Source organism: Schistocerca gregaria, chromosome 1 (assembly GCF_023897955.1).
Source record: "Schistocerca gregaria isolate iqSchGreg1 chromosome 1, iqSchGreg1.2, whole genome shotgun sequence".
Taxonomy (NCBI): Eukaryota; Metazoa; Arthropoda; class Insecta; order Orthoptera; family Acrididae; genus Schistocerca; species Schistocerca gregaria.
The window spans coordinates 1129175030-1129198065 of record NC_064920.1 but is presented as its reverse complement, the minus strand read 5'-3'; the positions used below and the strand labels follow the sequence as shown (position 1 = coordinate 1129198065).

Below are 23036 nucleotides of genomic sequence, written 5' to 3'. Positions count from 1 at the left end.
TTTAGCTTATCTGAAACGTGTGAAGCAGTTTATTTTTTAAATGATTTTTAATCTTATATTTTGTGGAAATTGCTTTTGTCTTTGTGTGTCGATTTTGTGCCACGTGTTTGGTAATCAATGATCCTTCTGGTCTACCACGGCACGGCAATAGGCTTTATTTTAATAGTTTGTTGGTTAAATGAGCTACAATTTCTGCAAGAATATCATTTCTTTCGTGCGCTTTCTACAAAGCAGCACAACAGAATGCACCACGTGCTCTAGTTCGGCTGCAGACGGAGCATGTTAAATAATTATTCACAGCCTGTCCAGAATAGAGCATGAGTAGAATCGTAATGCAAATCTCACTTAGATATTTTTATGGTATTAACTGAAAGGAGATGATAGTATAATTGTCTCCCACCCCCATCTTCTGTGTTTCTTCTTGCTGTAGCTAAATCGTGCTCTGTTTCATTCTCACGTAATTCTTACTTAAATATTTCGAGTCAGGCACCAGTTATGTGTAGTTAGGACGTGCACCCAAATATTTAGTTACAATAAATAATTTACGTGAAAGATAAATTCATTTAAATTCTTTGGTGTCGATCTTACCTCCTTACTCTGATTTCCATTCCTGAATTAATCAATTTGCTTCATGCACAACATGGAGTGCTATTTATCTGGCTGCTTAAAGAAATTTGCGTACTTGTAATTAAATTATTAAAGTAATTAAACTAATAATTTTCCAGCTCCGTTGTTTCTAAGTAGTAGGAAGGACTTAGGCTGGTGGCGACCCTGAATTTCTGAATTTTTATCATTATTTGTGTGAGAGAAGCACCTAGAAATGCGAGATAACGTATATGGTTCGATGAGAGACGTCGTAAACATACACTCCTGGAAATGGAAAAAAGAACACATTGACACCGGTGTGTCAGACCCACCATACTTGCTCCGGACACTGCGAGAGGGCTGTACAAGAAATGATCACACGCACGGCACAGCGGACACACCAGGAACCGCGGTGTTGGCCATCGAATGGCGCTAGCTGCGCAGCATTTGTGCACCGCCGCCATCAGTGTCAACCAGTTTGCCGTGGCATACGGAGCTCCATCGCAGTCTTTAACACTGGTAGCATGCCGCGACAGCGTGGACGTGAACCGTATGTGCAGTTGACGGACTTTGAGCGAGGGCGTATAGTGAGCATGCGGGAGGCCGGCTGGACTTACCGCCGAATTGCTCAACACGTGGGGCGTGAGGTCTCCACAGTACATCGATGTTGTCGCCAGTGGTCGGCGGAAGGTGCACGTGCCCGTCCACCTGAAACCGGACCGCAGCGACGCACGGATGCACGCCAAGACCGTAGGATCCTACGCAGTGCCGTAGGGGACCACACCGCCACTTCCCAGCAAATTAGGGACACTGTTGCTCCTGGGGTCTCGGCGAGGACCATTCGCAACCGTCTCCATGAAGCTGGGCTACGGTCCCGCACACCGTTAGGCCGTCTTCCGCTCACGCCCCAACATCGTGCAGCCCGCCTCCAGTGGTGTCGCGACAGGCGTGAATGGAGGGACGAATGGAGACGTGTCGTCTTCAGCGATGAGAGTCGCTTCTGCCTTGGTGCCAATGATGGTCGTATACGTGTTTGGCGCCGTGCAGGTGAGCGCCACAATCAGGACTGCATACGACCGAGGCACACAGAGCCAACACCCGGCATCATGGTGTGGGGAGCGATCTCCTACACTGGCTGTACACCTCTGGTGATCGTCGATGGGACACTGAATAGTGCACGGTACATCCAAACCGTCATCGAACCCTTCGTTGTACCATTCCTAGACCGGCAAGAGAACTTGCTGTTCCAACAGGACAATGCACGTCCGCATGTATCCCGTGCCACCCAACGTGCTCTAGAAGGTGTAAGTCAACTACCCTGGCCAGCAAGATCTCCGGATCTGTCCCCCATTGAGCATGTTTGGGACTGGATGAAGCGTCGTCTCACGCGGTCTGCACGTCCAGCACGAACGCTGGTCCAACTGAGGCGCCAGGTGGAAATGGCATGGCAAGCCGTTCCACAGGACTACATCCAGCATCTCTACGATCGTCTCCATGGGAGAATAGCAGCCTGCATTGCTGCGAAAGGTGGATATACACTGTACTAGTGCCGAAATTGTGCATGCTCTGTTGCCTGTGTCTATGTGCCTGTGGTTCTGTCAGTGTGATCATGTGATGTATCTGACCCCAGGAATGTGTCAATAAAGTTTCCCCTTCCTGGGACAATGAATTCACGGTGTTCTTATTTCAAGTTCCAGGAGTGTAGTAATACGTTACAACGGCACACATGCAGCACGGCAGTATACGACATTCCCTCACCTGGGAACGGAACCCTACTCATCGATGACGTAAGCGCTGCTATACCGATGTGTGTGTGTGGTGTGTGTGTGTGTGTGTGTGTGTGTGTGTGTGTGTGTGTACGACGCTGTGCCGTCACTTCGGATGGCGCCTCCGCATCTCGGCCGGGGAAGGCGCTTCCTGGAAGTCTGTGGCAGGCCGAGATGACAGCAGCTGACGCAATCTGAAGGAGCTGCTGCACCGCCACCGGCTGAGTCACCTACAGTCTGCGAAAAACGATTAACTCCGTGTGGGCACACTAGCTTCCGCGATACGATTGTGAAGGCTGACTGGGAGGTACAGGGTTCGATTGTGATTATGTACAGTTCTGTTAAATTCTTTCCTATTTTTGCCACTCTAAGACTGTTTACAAGTGATGAAAGAAGCGACTAATTTCTATTTCGTTTTCTGGAAGATAAAGCTGTTAAAAATGGCGGTAACGAAGGAAGAACGTGTTACCTCCCCCTCCCCTCCCCCCCCTCCCCACTTAACGACCTTAATCACAGTGAAAAATTAACCCCGTGCACCTAATGGAAATTTGGGAAAAGCAATCGTCACCGAAGTTAATTTGTCGGTAAAGAGGGAGGAAAGGGTTACATCTAAATGAAAGGAAAAATGCAAATGTAATTGGTAGAAATTAATTTTGAGAAAAGGGTAAAATTAATAAAGAAAGTAAATGTGCTGTCGTTACGTTAACAATTAATTGGCGTTAATTAGACATTTGAGATTTGGGGAAAATTACGGTCGCTAGTCCTATGGTCAACTACTGTAATAACTGAAAATGAAAGATTAATGCACATATAATTACTACTAAAAGCGTGGCAACTGAAGGTTGGCATGTGTTGTGTAAAAACTGAATGTTCTTCCGAAGTAATAAATTTCGCTACGCTCTGACTTAATTTATCAAAAGAACTGATAAAACTGGAAAATTGAAAGTTAATTAGTGACTGAAATTAATAGTGAATTTTGTTTCTGAGGCACTACGAAATTCAATAAAATAAGGTTAGTCTTGGGCTACCTCAATAATCATTTCAAAAGCTACTTGAATCTACGCAATTTAGAAATAAGAGATTTAACTTTGAACTTGAATTAAATGATTCTGAACAATTAACAATAGTAAAATTTAGTATGTAACAAGCTGAGCTGTAGGCACAGATAAGCTAAAATATGGCAACAAAACTCGCACTCTTAATTTGTGCTTGTGTAATCTAAATATTGTAGCCAGCTATTAATACTGTAACTGAACTTTGAAAATAAAGCAGTGAAATGGAATGATACTACTTCAGTGCTGGCGTTTGAATTTCAACGAGACTCGGGTTCATTCCGGAAAAGGAAGGGACCCTCCTTGGTAATGCAATTGGGACAATGTTCAACAAAGGTTCATGCTACATTGCTGTAATTTTGTGAGCTAAACTGAACAGTTTGAAATTCTGAGGTCTGCCATACAGTTCTAAAACTTTACGTGTTTCCAGTCTTCCTTGTTGGTTGATTGAAGGTTTGAAGTCGTCCATCGAGGAGGTGGCGACAGTCACTCATTGTCGGCCGTCGCTGTTGCAGAAGCTGGATGTTGGCGCGCCTTCTTCTCTACACGCTCACCAGGCGAAACGGGCTCTTGATGTGTGCCAGCTAATGCTTCCCGTCCGCGACACCGTGTCAGAAACTATCATAGCAACTCGAGCGCAATTATATTCTGCCAAACCCGAAAGCGCGGCAACTCGCGGAAGCGTCACACAACACACCTGCTCCACCGCCCTACTCCAGCCGCACTCTCTGCTCTGTCCGCGCTCCACGCGGCAGAGTTAACACTACCAAAGATCCTAAACACTTCCGTTCTCCACACGACCTATCGATGTAATCGTTCGATTGCATAGTTTTCCCTAAGCCAGACCCAGCGTAAAAATACAAATAATATTTACAAAACAAACCAATTATATCCAGAATGAGATTTTCACTCTGCAGCGGAGTGTGCGCTGATATGAAACTTCCTGGCAGATTAAAACTGTGTGCCCGACCGAGATACGAACTCGGGACCTTTGCCTTTCGCGGGCAAGTGCTCTACCAACTGAGCTACCGAAGTACGACTCACGTCTGGTACTCACAGCTTTACTTCTGCCAGTATCCGTCTCCTACCTTCCAAACTTTACAGAAGCTCTTCTGCGAACCTTGCAGAACTAGCACTCCTGAAAGAAAGGATACTGCGGAGACATGGCTTAGCCACAGCCTGGGGAATGTTTCCAGAATGAGATTTTCATTCTGCAGCGGAGTGTGCGCTGATATGAAACTTCCTGGCAGATTAAAACTGTGTGCCCTACCGAGACTCGAACTCGTGACCTTTGCCTTTCGCGGGCAAGTGCTCTACCAACTGAGCTACCGAAGCACAACTCACGTCCGGTACTCACAGCTTTACTTCTGCCAGGAGACGGATACTCGGTCGGGCACACATGTCTCCGCAGTATCCTTTCTTTCAGGAGTGCTAGTTCTGCAAGGTTCGCAGAAGAGCTTCTGTAAAGTTTGGAAGGTAGGAGACGGATACTGACAGAAGTAAAGCTGTGAGTACCGGACGTGAGTCGTGCTTCGGTAGCTCAGTTGGTAGAGCATTTGCCCGCGAAAGGCAAAGGTCCCGAGTTCGAGTCTCGGTCGGGCACACAGTTTTAATCTGCCAGGAAGTTTCAAACCAATTATACATCGACATAAATGCATATATATACAAATAGTAAAACAATTACAATATATAAAGGCACAGAAGTGTCATGTCTTCAGGTAACAAAATAAGGAAAAAAATTATAGTACAATAGATGTAAGTAGGAGGAAATGCATTTCTGGCGTTACAAACGGATTAACATTATTCTCTTGGCTGAGGGTGACAATACCCACCATGAAGTGTGCACATCATTGCAATGCATACTGCTCGGATAACGTATGACACCGTGGCTTGACACTTTTTCTTATTCTTCTCTATCTCTGTTTTCTTGGACAGTTTTGACTCTCTACAGCTTCCTCTACTACCATGAAAGTTACTCCATGATGGCTTAACAGATGTCCTACCATCTAGCCCCTCCTCCCTGTCAGTGATTCCTTTCCTCACCGACTCAGCGGAAAACTTGCCTTACCAGTCCACCAAATTTTCAACATTCTTCTGTAGCAGCACATGACTAGCGCTTCACTTCCCTTCACTTCTGTTCGAGTTTTGCCACAGTCCTTGTTTCACTACCATGCAACGTTGTACCCCAAAAGTACATTCTCAGAAGCTTCTTCCTCAAATTAATGCCTATGTTTGATACCAGTTGACCTCTCTTGACCAGGAACGCCCTCTTTTCCTGTGCTAGTCTGCTTTTTATGTCCTCTTTGCACCGTCAGTCATAGGTTATTTTGCTACCTAGGTAGATGAGTTGCTTAACTTCATCTACTTCATGATCACCAAATATGATCTTAAGTTTCTCGCTGTTCTCATTTCTGCTGTTTCTCATACTTTCGTCTTTCTTCGGTTTACTTTCAGTCCGCATTTTGCACTCGTTAGAATGTTAATTCCATTCAACGGGTCTTGTCATGTTTTTTCGCTTACACAGAGAACAGCAACATCATCACACAATCCACCTTGAATCTGAATGGCACTTTTCAACCCTTCTTTTATTTTCACCATTGCTGCTTCGATATATAGATTGAACACTAGGGTCGATAGACTTCGTTCTTGGTCTTCCAGCCTTACACTGAGGTAGGAAGAGTCATGGGGTACATCCTAATGAAAAGTCGGACCCTCTTTTGCCTGGCTTAGTGCAACAACTCGACATGACGAGGACTGAACAAGCAGGTGAAAGTCCTCTGTGGAACTGTAGAGCCATGCTACCTCTACAGCCGTCCATAATTGCGAATGTGTTGCTGGTGGAGGATTTTGAGCACGAATTAACCTCTCGATTACGTCCCATGAATGAATGGGATTCATGTCAGGTGACCTGGGTGGGCATATTCCACTGTCCAGAGTATTCTTCAAACCAATCGTAACAATTGCCACCTGGTGACATGGCGCATTTCACCCACAATAATTCCATTGTTGTTTGGCATCTTGAAGTGCATGAATGGTTCCTAATGGTCTCCAAGTAGTCGAACATAGCCATTTCCACTCAATGATCGGTTCAGTTGGTCTGGAGGACATTAAAAAAAAAAAAAAAAAAAAAACCGTTTTAAGCAGTTACAGTACCTCAGTCGAAACACGAGGTCAAACAGGCCCACGTCGATTCAGATAATTTGTTTAATCTAAACGACGCTGTTTTAATTAGATTGTATTAATTAAAATAATACTCAAATCGCGTCTATAGCTTTCATTCTGCCTGGACAAAATCCGATTTCATATTTATACTTCAGATTTTCCCTTGTTTCCTGAAATCGATTACGATGAATGCTGGAATGGTTCCTTTGAAAACCCAGTGGCTAATTTCCTTCCCCATGCTCGTCCAATCCGTGTTTCCGCTCCCTTTATACTCGTATCTGTGGCAACAGAGCTGCCTCAGTAATTATTTGTTTTCTTCCGTCTATAAATGTACAACTACTGCGGAAGATGGCGAGGAAAACAAACTTATTATCCTTCAGAGTTCCGCGAAAGCAAAGTTTACTTTCTTCCAGGGACTCACATTTCCATTCGCCGAGCCTCTCTTTTACGTTTTTGTATGGACTATGCCTTCCTGTTACGATCCTAGCAGTTCGTCTTATTTGCTGTCATTCATAATTGATGAGAACTCCAAAAAAGTGGAAAAGAATTGGAAGTACTAGCCTCTCGTTCGCATCTTCCTTTACGGAAGCACTGCACTTCTCAAGAACCGTTGCAATAAGTCAAAGTCTTCAATTTGGATTCTCTATCAATTTTTTTTAAGCTGTTGATTTTCATTTATATCGATTCTTAGTATTATACTAAGTATTTAAGGAATGTGACTGACTATGTAAGTTCTCCACTACTGTTTAATACTGTGATATTGGTTTCTTTCTGCTTGATGCAGTCATTTTCCTATGTTGATCCATAGACACCTACCATTCATTGCACGGCCCGGAAATTATCTCCAAGTCTTCCTCCATTTCCTTACGTTCGTCCATCGATATTACTGACCTGCAGGTAGCTGCATCGTTGGCAAACTATATGATAGTGTTCATGATCCTATCTGATAAAACGTTTATCTGCATTGAGATCAGTAGTAGCCGTGTTGCTAAAAATTTGCCGGAAACAATGATGTTCCAACGCTACAGAAGTACATGAGAAGAGATATACAAAATATTCATTGAAATTATCACCAGTACCACAAAAAAGGATTGGATTTTAGACAAGACAAGCACAAAGCTGGCTTCAGAAGTGGATAATACACAAGCGGCTAATTGCAAATCATCAACAAAATTCTAGAAGGGAAAAATGAATATGAATTATTATTCTTTTCTGCAATACGTAGATAGCGAGAAAGCTTCCACTGGACTTTATAGGGATTAATAAGCATCAAAGAGGGAAAGAGAAGTGAGAGGAGCAGATCTAAATTAAGTTTCCAAACCTCAGTGTCGCTGATGCTGTTCTGCTGTATGCTTCTAGTGACGATAAACTTCACCAGCTGATGTGGGAACTTAACAAATCTGAAAGTAGGCTTGAAAATCTGTTTTATTATGAGCGAGATATGATGTCAGGAAGAACTCCGCTGACAGCTGCTAAAATTGTTGTTTATTGAAACACAACCGGTTTTCGCGGCTTTAAGCCGCTTCATCATGTGCAGCCGTTAAGAGATCATAGGCATATCCATCGCTCCTAGTCAAAATTTACTATTCAGAGAATATCGTAAATAGTAAATTTTGACCTTTTAACGGTTGCACCAGATGATGTGGCTTTAAGCAGCGAAAACCGGTTTGATTTAATTTTCAACAATTTTACCAGCTGTCCTAACATCGTGCTTTTCAACAGCGGCGGTTGCCCGAAATATAAAATAATTTAGGAGTAAAATACTTTATAGTATGTAGTGCAAAAATGTGCTTCATTAGCGGAGTTTGCTACAGCCCTTTAGCAAGAGGTGACATTCCTACCATACAAATGCTGTGAAGCAAGCGATCTCAGTAAGCGTGACTGGTCCATAAACCCGTCATCTCGATGGCACAGAGTGGTAAAATAGTTCTCACTAAACAAAGTTGCCAAATGTGCAGGATGTTCTGGAGGTGGTATTATTTTAGAATTCGGTCGAGTCCTCTGAATTGCTCCGCAGCGATTCGCTATCCTCGAGAGCTATTATTATCTTTATTAAATCACGACTCAATCAAAATACAAGTGTTTACTGGAGGCGGAACTGTAATCTTGGCTCATTCCGAAGTAGCGCAACTGCGGAGTCGTTTGCATCATTTCCTGTTGTCGTAATAAGAAATTAATAAGCAAGCGACGCCATTTGTGTAATACGCATTCAGCGGATTCTCTATAAGAGAAGTATATTTTTGACTTTCATATCACGCTTCCGCTTAGCTATTTTGTTAATCCTTCTTTGTATCTCATCAAAAACGTTGTAATCGTGGTCGTACTGTAACATTTTCGATCACACTGCCGTGCCACCAGAGTGATGTAATGTACATATTCCTTTACAACACATATTCATTGAGTTTTTATCATTATGATTTTGGAAATACAAAATGTTAATTCTTTATGTTTCATGTTCAACTAACACGCCTTCGTGTATTTGGCTGAGAGCGGATATGGCAGCGCTGGTGATGCCTGCCACCGACAGTGAGAAAGTACCACCATTTTGTTCTCATTCCCTTCGATCATTATTTGAACGTTCTAATCGTAAAATAATAATAAAAAAATACAAGTAAATCTGCGCTGTGCTTGAGGACAACTCAACGTTTTCGAGCAGCTGACGTCACAGCTCGAGAAATCCTAGGTTTTGCTAAAGCTTTCGGTTATCGCATGATCTAGAGATTTCTGTTGAACTTTCTCCATGATATGTCATAGCGTTATTAACATAGTACGCACGTTGACCAAAAAAGTAACGGTGAAACACGTACTGCAGGTCATATGTAAATACAGCCAATAATAAATGATCACAATCACAATTTAGTCTCATTCTTGAACTTAAGCACCTCCTTCAATCTGATGACGTCTGTTGGTACTATCTCCACGTCGGTTCTGTCCGCAATTGTTGCATCTAACTGCGACTTGCGGCTGTTTTCAAAAACTTAGTTTGGACAGTCGCTCCCCTCTGCAGGCTACTGAAGCGCCAAAGAAACTGGTAAAGGCATGCGTATTCAATGATAGAGATATGCAAACAGGCAGAATACGGCGCTTTGGTCGGCAACGCCTATATAGGACAACACGTGTCTAGCGCAGTTGTTGTTGTTGTTGCGGTCTTCAGTCCTGAGACTGGATTGATGCAGCTCTCCATGCTACTCTATCCTGTGCAAGCTTCTTCATCTCCCAATACCTACTGCAACCTACATCCTTCTCAATCTGCTTGGTGTATTCATCTCTTGGTCTCGCTCTACGTTTTTTACCCTCTACGCTGCCCTCCAATACTCAATTGGTGATCCCTTGATGCCTCAAACATTTCCTACCAACCGATCTCTTCTTCTACTCAAGTTGTGCCACAAACTCCTCTTCTCCTTAATCCTATTCAATACCTCCTCATTAGTTATGTGATCTACCCACCTAATCTTCAGCATTCTTCTGTAGCACCACATTTCGAAAGCTTGTATTCTCTTCTTGTTCAAACTGTTTATCGTCCATGTTTCACTTCCATACATGGCTACACTCCATACAAATACTTTCAGAAATGACTTCCTGACACTTAAACCTATACTCGATGTTAACAAATTTCTCTTCTTCAGAAACGGTTTCCTTGCCATTGAAAGTCTACATTTTATATCCTCTACTTCGACCATCATCAGTTATTTTGCTCCCCAAATACCAAAACTCCTTTTCTACTTTAAGTGTCTCATTTCCTAAACTAATACCCTCATCATCACCCGACTTAATTCGACTACATTCCATTATCCTCGTTTTGCTTTTGTCGATGTTCATCTGGCGCAGTTATTAGAAGAGTTAGATTTAAGTGAGCTTGAACGTGGTGTTATAACCGGCGCACGAGCGATGGGGCGCAGCATCTCCTATATAGCAATGAACTAGAGATTTTCCAATACGACCATTTGTAAGTAGGCTGTTTAGGTTTTCTTACTGGTAACGCCACATAGCGCTCTGAATGAAAAATCACTGGCTGTCCTGTGTGCAGTCTGTGGCTAGTTTGCATTGTTGTCTGCCATTGTAGTGTTGGGCAGATGGATGTTAACAGCGCGTAGCGTTGCGCAGTTGGAGGTGAGCCGCCAGCACTGGTGGATGCGGGGAGAGAGATGGCGGAGTTTTGAAATTTTGTAAGACTGGATGCCATGAACTGCTATATACATTATGACTTTTGAACACTGCTGAGGTAAATACATTGTTTGTTCTGTATCAAAATCTTTCATTTGCTAACTCTATCAGTAGTTAGTGCCTTCATTAGTTAGAATCTTTTATTTAGCTGGCAGTAGTGGCGCTCGCTGTATTGCAGTAGTTCGAGTAACGAACATTTTTGTGAGGTAAGTGATTTGTGAAAGGTATAGGTTAATGTTAGTCAGGGCCAGTCTTTTGTAGGGATTACTGAAAGTCAGATTGCGTTGCACTAAAGAAATATTGTGTGTCAGTTTAAGCACAGTCTTGTATAATTTTTCCAAAGGGACGTTTCACATTTCACGAGAGTACCGTGGTTATCAGAAATATGGTAAAACATTAAATCTCCCACATCGCTGTGGCTGGAAAAACATTCTGCAAGAATGGGACCAACGACAACTGAAGAGAATCGTTCAACGTGACAGAAGTGCAAACCTTCCGCAAATTGCAGCAGATTTCAGTCCTGGGCTATCAACGAGTATCAGCATGCGAAACTTTCAACGAAATATCATCGATATAGGCTTTCGGAGCCGAAAGCCCAGTCCCGTACCCTTGATGACTGCACGAAACCAAGTTTTACGCCTGGCCTGGGCCTGTCAACACGCACATTGAACCGTTGATGGCTGAAAACACGATGCCTGGTCGGACGAATCTCGTTTCAAATTGTATCCAGCGGATGGACTTGTACGGGTATGGAGACAACCTCACGAATCCGTGTTCCCTGCATGTCAGCAGGGGACAATTCAAGCTTCTGTAGGCTCTGTAATCGTGTGGATCGTGTGAAGTTGGAGTGATATGGGACTCGTCTAGATACGACTCTGACAGGTGACACGTACTTAAGCATCCTGTCTTATCACCTGCACACTTTCACGTCAGTTGTGCATTCCGATGGACTTGGACAATTCCATCAGGACAATGCGACACCCCACACGTCCAGAATTCCTACAGAGTGGTTTCAGGAACACTCTTCTGAGGTTACATACTTCCGCTGGCTACCAAACTCCCGAGACACGAAACTTATTGGGCATATGCGGGATGCCTTGCAACGTGCTGTTCAGAAGAGATCTTCACTCACTCGTACACTTACGAATTTATGGACAGGATTCATGGTGTAAATTCCCTCCATAACGACTTCAGACATTAGTTGAGTCCATGCCACGTCGTGCTGCGGCACTTCTGCGTGCTCGCGGAGGCCCTACACGATATTAGGCAGTGTACCAATTTCTTTGGCTCTTCAATGTATAAGGGCATGAAACATATTTACATTTGAATATTCTCTGACTTGTTTCAATTTTGTTTAGAAATATGCTGAGACATGGGAAATGTGTGTATGTACACTGATAAGCCAAAACATTATGACCACTGCACAACGCGGCGCTGGCTGACGCCTCATGGCGTTGAGGTCACGTGACATGGTTGCAAAAGTATGTCAGCGGAGCAGACACGGACGGGGTATGACCCTAGCGAAGATATGGTCTTGCAAACGAGGATATCCATTGAGATCAGCGACTTTGAAAAGGGCAGATTATTATTACGCAGAACTTGTGAACGAGTATCTCGCAGAAAGCGAAACTGGTCGAATGTTCACGTGCTACTGTAGTGAGCATCTATGGAAAGAGGTACAAGGCCAGTGAAACTGTTGTTCGTATGTTCACCCAACGATGTCGTCAGTTACGATTGCAGTGGGCACGACACCATCGAGATTTCAGTCGACAACTGATCAACAGAGAAGTGTCGGATCTTCTGATGAATCACATTTTTGCTACAATAGGTCGCTGGTCGTCTCCAAAAACGCCATCATCGAGGTGAACGTAGGCTCGAAACGTGCAATACGCCATGGTCACAGGCTGGTGGGAGTAGTATTATGCTATGCGAGATATTCTCCCTCGATTTCAAGGTACCTTTGGCAGCAATCGAAAACACGTTGACAGCTGCGAACCACCTCCATCCCTTCATACTTCACGTCTTCCTCGAAGGTGATGTCATCAGAGTGAACTCAGGCTGACGTCTCGGTGCCCAAATTCGCCTGATATACGAGGGTAATCCCAAAAGTAAGGTCTCCTATTTTTTATAAGTACATAGACATGTTTATTTCTACAATGGTTTATATCAGCTATTTTTCGACATAATCACCATTTCTGTCGATGCATTTTTGTAGACGCTGTGGCAGTTTTTGTATGCCCATGTCATACCAGCTCGCCGCCATGCTGTTTAGAAAGTTATGAACCTCTTCTCGCACCTCGTCGTCGGAGCTGAATCGCTGGGACCTCAATTAACGCTGACAGGTACTGTGGGACTCTGAAAAAACTCAAACGGGCAATTCAGAACCGGAGAAGAGGAATGTTGAGCAAGGGCATACACATTCTCCATGATAACGCTCGCCCACATATCGCTCGGCAAACCGTTGCTCTCCTGCAACAGTTTCAGTAGAACATGGTCACCCACCCACCCTATAGTCCTGACTTGGCGGCCGGTGACTATCACCTGTTCCCTAGGTTAACATTTGGACGGAAAGCGATTCATCTCCGACGACGAGGTGAAAGAAGTTTATAACTTTCTGAACAGCATGGAGGCGAGCTGGTATGGTAGGGCATACAAAAACTGCCACAGCGTCTACGAAAATGCATCGACAGAAATGGTGATTATGTCGCAAAATAGCTAAATGTTCAAGCTGTAAACTGATGTATTCCATTACAGAAATAAACAGGTGTATAGGAGACATTACTTTTGGGATTACCTAGTAAATCCTATGGTAACCATCTGGGTCGCTAACAGATGCTATCACCGCGTACGCCAAAAAGCCGTCTGTTATTTATGCGAATTACGTGACCTGTACGTAGATATCTAACGCGACATACCTCCACGAACTTACCAAGTAACTCTTGGATCCCTGATACGCAGAATCAGTGATGTTTTTCTTTCCAAAGACGGACAAACAAAATATTTTGGCTCATCAGTGTAAATATATATGTTTACTCATATGGTGCTTAAAACTACTTAACCACTACTGGAAAAGTACATAATTTCTCAGTTGTATTTTAGTTTTGGTAGAATTCTAGTCAAAGTATGCCACCTTGTAATATACGTATGCACTCTTAACAGGACCAATAGAGACATAAATTTAAAAAAAATGATGTAAATTGTGCAGAAACCTGCAAAATGAGTCCCCAGGGCTCGAAATTTACTGTGTATTGAAATATGTCACGATTTGTGACTGAAGGCGTTTTGTTTTCTATTTTACAAAAGTTATGCTTCGTGTGACCACTGCAGCAAGACGAACGACCCCTTGCATCCGCAGGAATTCCCAAATCCTTCCTGTTGGACCTGTAACAAAATCATTTTGTATAAGTCATTTTCAGTAGATTTTCTGTCGGTATACATAGGTTAATTAAAAAATATTGCTTTCTAACAAAATTTTGACTCGCTAAAAGCAATGCCATTTTCTTCACCCCCAAAACCGTGACGAAAGCATGCACCTAAAATAGTCTTCTGACGGGTTCGCTGTTAGAGAATTCAGTTTGGAATGTCGCTGTCAAATTTTGAACAAAATCGTACGTGCCATTCTCTAGTTATATTTCCCGCCAATATGAGAAAAACTCTGTGTTACACTTTTTTTTAGTTCAGCATACCTCTAATCTGGACGATACAGCAACACTTCTAGATCCAAAAACAGTCCTCCACTGTCTTCTTCGTGGTCACGGCGGCCCTACGGGCGTTTCTGGCAGCTTCTATCATCCCCAGCTCTGCTGGCTCAATATGCTTTTCGTTCGCTTTTATACAGAAGTAACAGGTTGGTCCGATCTCAAGTTCGAACACGTGCATAATTTCTATAGTACCTACTAGGCTGTCGCTGAAATTACGTGTCGACTACATCTTCCCCCTTGTGAGACACATCTTCAGAATTCGCCTTGTAAGTTAATAACAAGAGTTTCTGGCGAACTTCGGAGGAATACTGCAGTAATATAGACATCCTATAGAACAGTTTAAACAAAAAGAAACAGATTTTTTGAAAATTTCATACTAACCCCCTCAAGGAGAAAACGCGTCAGGACTCAGCCCACGAGGAGAAGTATCTTAACAAGCTACAAACTCGAACCGATAGAGAAGTCTTTTTAAGGCAGGAGGAGGCGTTATTAGTAAAATTAGGGAAAGTAAAAATAAAAAAAGGCTGAGCAGGAAAATATGAAATCCTCGTTCGGGTACCAGTCTGGTAGGAAACTTCAGTTGTGACTACACGTTTTTTTTAAAAACATAAGCTCAGAACGCTTTTTGACACAGAGTGTTAGGATTTTCAGGTATACTTGTATCATTTATTAATGACAACAGACAACAGCTTTAACAGTAGTTGTGAGTTCTGAAAGGAGCCTTTATTCATTGAGTGGACAATGACCCCGTGGGCATAGAAGGTCGTACACAACTGTGGAACAGGAATAATCAAAATAGAACTTTTACGCTAATCGGTGCTTATTATCAGGAATTTGATAACAAGTCTTTATTACTACACATTTTGGACTAAGTGACCTTATTAGATAAGTAAGGAATATAATAAAGGAATTGTATTAACCAATTATTTGATGTAGAAATACAACCGTTGCAAAGGCAGGCAACAAGTCAGATTTGGTACAACTTTGAAACATAGAAAGATATTGATCACACGATTCCTTATTAATCGTTAAGCGTTTCAAAATTTCTTTATCAGACTGAAGCTGTGTAATTAAGTTTAAAAGATAACTAACGATAGCAAATATGTACGTAACAACACAAGTGTGTATCTTAGTATTCCACATACAGAAATTTCAATTAGTACCGTACTTACATTTCAATCAAATTTACTGTCCAAACAGAATTCATTAATTGCGAAATGGTATAGTCACTATTTCAGCATTACGATTTTCTAGGAATCAGTTTTTGTCGACTAATGATCCTAATTCTACATCAGCAACCACAATATGTTAAGTGGGTTTTTGGGTGTCCTCGTGCATCTACTTTAAGCTAGGCTGTTACATGTTCTGATGTTATACCTTTACATTTTTAATATAAAATAAAGAAAAAAGAGAAATGAAAAAATAAGAGAGAGAAAAGAAAATTTTAATATTAGCTTCTATTTTACTCCAAATTGTTGCCACTCATCTAGGTTTACCTAAATGGTTATATTGTATGTCGCCCATTATTTGTACGGCTGTAGTATTAAGAGTGCAGTTGGTCATACTCTTGTAACGTTTCATTTTGTGATTGTTATAAATTGATAACAACTGGGATGTTACACAATCCAATACTGAACCATTTCGTTGTTTTTTAAAAAAATGCAAAAATCCCTTTAATTGTAATAATAGTTTCCTTTTTATTTCAAGTTGTTGCCACTATTCTAGACCCATCTGATGATTCTGTTGTATGTCATTTATTACATGTTCAACTATTGTAATATGACTACGTTTGGTGATACTTACATAACATTATCTTAACCCTGATCTATATCTGTTTTATGTGTATGTTGTACTACACCACTTACTGGTTGCAAATACGTCTTCTGTTTTGATTATTAGGTAACTGCTATCTCTGTTCACGTTGTTCACGAGGCTATCTAACGACAAACGTTCATGCTGTCAGTATGTTTCTCTTCCATGAAAGTAGCGAAAATGTATCTTTTTCAAATTGTTCACAGTGTCTTGACATGTACACTGCTGGCCATTAAAATTACTACACCACGAAGATGACGTGTTGCAGACGCGAAATTTAACCGACAGGATATGCAAATGATTAGGTATTCAGAGCATTCACACAAGGTTGGCGCCGGTGGCGACACCTACAACGTGCTGACATGACGATAGTTTCCAACCGATTTCTCATACACAAACAGCAGTTGACCGGCGTTGCCTGGTGAAACGTTGTTGTGATGCCTCGTGTAATGAGGAGAAATGCGTATCATCACGTTTCCGACATTGAATAAAGGTCGGATTGTAGCCTATCGCGATTGCGGTTTGTCGTATCGCGACATTGCCACTCGCGTTGGTTATTCGATCAATAACTGTTGGCAGAATGTGGAATCGGTGCCTTCAGGAGGCTAGTAGTGCTGGATCCCAACGGCCCCGTATCACAAGCAGTCGAGATGACAGGTACCTTATCCGCATGGCTGTAACGGATAGTGCAACCACGTCTCGATTCTTGAGTCAACAGATGGGGACGTTTGCAAGACAACAACCACCTGCACGAACAGTTCGACGACGTTCGCAGCAGCATGGACTATCAGCTCGGAGACCGTGGCTGCGGCTACCATTGACGCTGCATCACAGACAGAAGCGCCTGCGATGGTGTACTGAACGACGAACCTGGGTGCACGAATGGCAAAACGTAATTTTTGGGATGAATCCAGGTTCTGTTTAGAGCATCATGATGGTCACATCCGTGTTTGGCGACATCGCGGTGAACGCACATTTGAAACGTGTATTCGTCATCGCCATACTGGCATATCACCTGGCGGGATGGTATGGGTAGCCATTGGTTACACGTCTCGATCACCTCTTGTTCCCATTGACGGCACTTTGAACACTGGACGTTACATTTAAGATGTATTACGAGCCGTGAGTGTACACTTCATTCGATCCCTGCGAAACCCTACATTTCAGCAGGCTAATGCACGACCGCATGTTGCAGGTCCTGTATGGGCCTTTCTGGGTACAGAAAATGTTCGACTGCTGCCCTGGGCAGCTTATTGTCCAGATCTCTCAGCAATCGAAAACGTCTGCTCAATGGTGGCCGAGCAACTGGCTCGTCACAATACGCCAGTCACTACTCTTGATGAACTGTGGTATCGTGTTGAAGCTGCATGGGCAGCTGTACCTGTACACGCCATCCAAGCTCTGTTTGACTCAATGCCCAGGCGTATCAAGCCCGTTATTGCCTCCAGAGGTGGTTGTTCTGAGTACTGATTTCTCAGGATGTATGCACCCAAATTGCGTGAAAATGTAATCACATTTGGCCGGCCGGGGTGGCCGTGCGGTTCTAAGCGCTTCAGTTTGGAACCGCGTGACCGCTACGGACGCAGGTTCGAATCCTGCCTCGGGCATGGATGTGTGTGATGTCCTTAGGTTAGTTAGGTTTAAGTAGTTCTAAGTTCTAGGGGACTGATGACCTCAGAAATTAAGTCATATAGCGCTCAGAGTCATTTGAACCATTTTTTTGTAATCACATTTCGGTTCTAGTATAATATATTTGTCCAATGAATACCCGTTTATCACCAGCATTTCTTCTTGGTGTAGCAATTTTAATGGCCAGTAGTGTAGTTGATGGCACGGTATGGTTGTTTGTAGAGTAACTCTTTGGCTTGACCTCATTTACTTCTTTGATAGCTTAATCCCCTCAGTCAGATTGGCACTGGTTCTCCTCGAATTGACAACGACACTGTCAAATATGCCTATATGAGATTTATATTATTTTCAGTATTACTTATTTTTGTATGTATTGATCTGTGGACCTAGAAACGCCGTAGAGGCTTCGTCCTCGCCGTAGCCCTCAGCGGTACACAACCCTACAACAGGCTACAACAGTCCACTCACCCCACCGCCGCCCCACACCGAACCCAGGTTTATTGTGCGATTCGGCCCGCAGTGGACCCCCAGGGTACGTTTCATTCCAGACGAGTGTAACCCCAATGTTTGCGTGATAGAGTAATGGTGGTGTACTGGTAAGTGGAGAGAGTTGGCGCAGCAATCGCCGACATAGTGTCACTGAGGCGGAATAAGGGAAACCAGCGAGCATTCGCCGAGGCAGATGGAAAGCCGCCTAAAAACCATCCACAGGCTGGCCGGCACACCGGACCTCGACACTAATCCGCCGGGCGGATTCGTGCCGGGGAGCGGCACGCCTTACCGCTCGGGCAGCAGTGCGTTAGACCGCACGGCTAGCCAGAACAAATGGTTCAAATGGTTCAAATGGCTCTGAGCACTATGGGACTTAACATCTGTGGTTATCAGTCCCTTAGAACTTAGAACTACTTAAACCTAATTAGCCTAAGGACATCACACACATCCATGCCCGAGGCAGGATTAGAACCTGCGACTGTAGCGGTCACGCGGTTGCAGACTGAAGCGGCTAGAACCGCACGGCTACACCGGCCGGCTGTGCCAAACATTTTATTGTTATACATTAAACTCTTCAGAGCATTTCTCAAGCAAATTTACGTTACATTTGCGGAACATTTTGACAGCTTTGTTTTCACAAAGCGGGGATCTTCTTCTGATATGACCAATGACAACGATATGTTGACCGTGTCGGCTCGCAACAGGCTGTTTATCGACCCTGTCTGTTTTGTTCGTGCCTTCTTCGTACTGGAGAGTACAAAAGGACAATAGGACTTGGGCTTAGTGTTGGAGAAACCAGCGGTGCTGAAACCACAGTCGAACAACAAGCAAAACCGAGGACGCGCCGCCGCAAGAACAATGGCGGGCTCTCAAGGGTAAGTTCTGGACATGCGCGCCGAGATGCTCCAGACGCGCAAAAGTTCACCTGCAAATTGGCTCTGTGGTCGACCACTCAAACACACACACAAGGCAAACGGGCGAGCATCGTTTCTTTGCTCGTGCTGCGTTTGGACTGACGAGGGCGGCGAAGCGTAAACGCAGGCGGCGTGTTTTGCCGCACCGCTCCGTGGACGGAGCTCGCAATTAACGGACTCCGCTGGAGCTGGAACGCACACGCGTCTGCATTGTAACGATGCGCCTAACGGGATCTGCGTCGTCCAGATCTCGGTCCAGACCCGCCACGCACTGGCACGGAATGCGCCCCTTTTTTCTCTTCTGGCCGAAGAACGCGCAGAATCCGCCCGTCTCAGCGCGAGCAAGGCCGCGCGCTTCCCATCGCACCTGACAGCTGAGCGGTGGCAGGTTTTGTTAGCCGTGGCCGAGCGGCTGTCGCGGTCTTCTGCAGCTCTCGCACGCGTGACACACATCGCCGATGTCGTGCTGTGCAATGCGGAGACGGTCGGCTCTTTTAACTGTCAAGACGGCCGCCCGCGCGCCTGCGATGCGGGTTGCGGGTATACCGCCGTAATGGTGTCACGTCACCAACACTTGCTTTCATCAAAATCTGTCTTCTCGCACGTCTAGTCTTTTTTAACGGCCTGACGTTAGAAGTGCCCACTGAGGTACTTAAGACGCTGCCGGTCGGGTGCTTGCTTAGACGGCATTCCTCGTCTTACCAGCGAGCGGATCTGGGGAATTAAAAGTGGCGCTATTTCGCTCGCAAGCGGCCGTTTTATACAGACTTCTTTTTACACCTTTCGTCTCCAGTCCAAGAAGTAGAGCGGACTGTTTTAGATCCGGCCCATTACAGAGTCGCAGAGGTTTTTTTTTCACCCGATTACTACAAAAACTTGTTCTGGAGCAAAGAACGTAAGGTGCCGTAGGGATTTAAACGAACTTTATCTCATTACTGCTGTACACTGTGTTGCGTAACACACAAGAACGTGGATCGGTTATTTTATGACCGTGTGCCTAAATCGCTTCCCGCAAGCACTTATTCTCCTGATGCTGCCACTGGCCAACTACAGTCTCCGGCCATATTATTTATTTCAGTGGTTTGGTTCTGCAAAGTGTCTCACCTATCATTGTTTAACAGCTTGAATACTGTTAAAGAACTATTATCGAATGCAATGAACTTATTTGTAACAAAAGTACTTCTGCTCCGTTCTGAAACACTGTGACACTGGTACAGCTTTTAAGTAGGCTGTTTAGGTTTTTATATTGGTAACGCCACGTAGCGCTCTGTATGAAAATCACTGGCTGTCCTGTGTGCAGTCTGTGGCTGGTTTGCATTGTTGTTCGCTATTGTAGTGTTGCGCAGTTGGCTGTTAACAGCGCGTGGCGTTGCGCAGTTGGAGGTGAGCCGCCAGCAGTGGTGGATGTGGGGAGAGAAATGACGGAGTTTTCAGAGCGGATGATCCGGACGTGTGTCCATCAGAGACAGTAAATTTGTAAGACTGGCTGTCATGAACTGCCATATACATTATGACTTTTGAGCACTACTGAGGTAAATACATAGTTTGTTCTGTATCAAAATCTTTCATTTGCTAACTATGCCTATCAGTAGTTAGTGCCATCAATAGTTAGAATCTTTTATTTAGCTGGCAGTAGTGGCGCTCGCTGTATTGCAGTAGTTCTCGTAACGAGGATTTTTGTGAGGTAAGTGATTCACGAAAGGTATAGGTTATTGTTAGTCAGGGCCATTCTTTTGTAGAGATTATTGAAAGTCAGATTGCATTGCGCTAAAAAATATTGTGTGTCAGTTAAAGCACAGTCATTTATAATTTTTCTAAGGGGACGTTTCAAGCTACCGTGGTAACGTTGCAGAGAGAATTCAGTCTTGGTTGCAATAAAGATGGTTTTATCAGTTCTTTATTTGCGAAGAGTTTCGTCCTTGTTTAAAAAGCATCTTCAGACAATCGAATTGTGGGTGAATAATCAGCTCATGAAATGTGTCAAACGTAGAAAATTACAGCCAAGCAAAAATGGGCCAAGTGCATGTATAATGCTAAAGTACGGTACAATGCCGATAGTCGCAATTTTTACCTTGTGAAGATTTATGGTGGTGTGGTGATACACCACCAGCCAGTAATGGTAATAAAGGTGAATTATCATGTGGTAAGATGAAAAGTGACTTTTTAAAGATGTAGGTGGACCGTCGTACTACCAAATTCTTTAGAAAATCAAAATTAGAATCTCACCACAGTTATTTAAAGGAAATAGGAAGCCTGGGATCACTGGTGATGGACAAGCTTGTGATTGTTTTACAATTTTAATTAGACTTAAAACAGACTTTATTATAAACTTCAATTTGGACATTTGCCCTTTTACTGATGCAATATACAAATCTTCACTTTGACTGAATTACATAAACACGAATAAGATCAGATTATCTTGCGTCAGCAACCACAATCATTGGTAGTAGGCACAGTGTATAATCAGTCACAAACCATGTCTCAAGAGAATAATAACACTATACACTTCCAACCAAAGTTACACAGGCTCATGATACCACAACTTTATAAAGAACAAAGAGATCTTAAAGCTTAATAAAACTGAACTGCCCACAACAATAAAGTTTGCCCATTACTGAGTGATTTTACACACAATAAGATACGAAAATAATGGCCCACATTGAAACATGCTTATACTAAAAATACCAAGCGGATCAACCAAGGTCGCAAACTTGCACACGGAAATAATAACAAGTTGCACGCTCATTAAAGACACACATATGATTAACATAAGTGTTAAATAAGAAGTGCTAGTAATAACTCAACCAATAAAACGACTTACACAAACGCCAGTATTAACAAGGTGGCCTCACTTAACTAACGGACATAATGACTCAGAATGATTCCCAAACTGCACAGCGTTAAGGCCCATAGCTGTGTTTGGAAACAATAACGTTACGGCCGGTAGGCAATAGGAGCGTTCACTCCCCACGGTTTGTGCACGGGGTCACATAGCTAGCGGTATATATATATATTTATATATAATCCTACCGGACCCACAATGAGCGGTTAATATCTAGTATTGTGGGTTTCCTGGTATGTTTACCATTAGCTTCTAACAATAAGGTTTGCTCATTACTGAGTGATTTTACATACAATAAGGTACGAAAATAATGGGCACAATAAATGATTTGACGTCTCGAAAGAAAGAGGAGGCAAAAGTACTGTTCGGCACCAATATGTAGACTATTCAGGCCCGAAGATGTCTCGAGTATTTGGCATATCAGAGTCATCTATAAGGCGTGTAAATAAGAAAATTTATTTTAGTGAGGAATTACTCCATCAAAGGAAGAACCGATTTGGTAGAAGACCGAGATTTTCACAAGAATATGCCGTGAGAACCTATTTGCTTGTACAATGTCTGTTAAGCACTAGATAATTTCAGACTGCGTTAGCCTTGTATTGAACCAAAGTAAATATTTTAATCAGACAAACCTCAATCTTTGCCAACAAATCGCCGCCAAGAGGAGAGTTAAATATTTGGTTCAAATGGTTCAAATGGCTGTAAGCATTGTGGTAGTTCACATCTGAGGTCATCAGTCCCCTAGGGCCTAGACTGAACTACTTAAACCTAACTAACCTAAGGACATCACACACATCCATGCCCGAGGCAGGATTCGAACCGGCGACCGTAGCAGTAGCGCGGTTCCGGAGTGAAGCGCCTAGAACCACTCGGCCACAACGGCCGGCCGTTAAATACTTGTTGCATCTATTTTTGTT

The 23036-nt window shown here is 43.5% G+C and overlaps 1 non-coding gene across 1 annotated transcript; it reads left to right on the top strand.

Moving 5' to 3' along the window:
- The first annotated feature begins 4931 nt into the window (after nucleotides 1-4931).
- Nucleotides 4932-5006, top strand: Trnas-cga (transfer RNA serine (anticodon CGA)). Its single transcript has one exon. It is a non-coding gene; the product is annotated as a tRNA-Ser (tRNA).
- Nucleotides 5007-23036: the final 18030 nt, after the last annotated feature.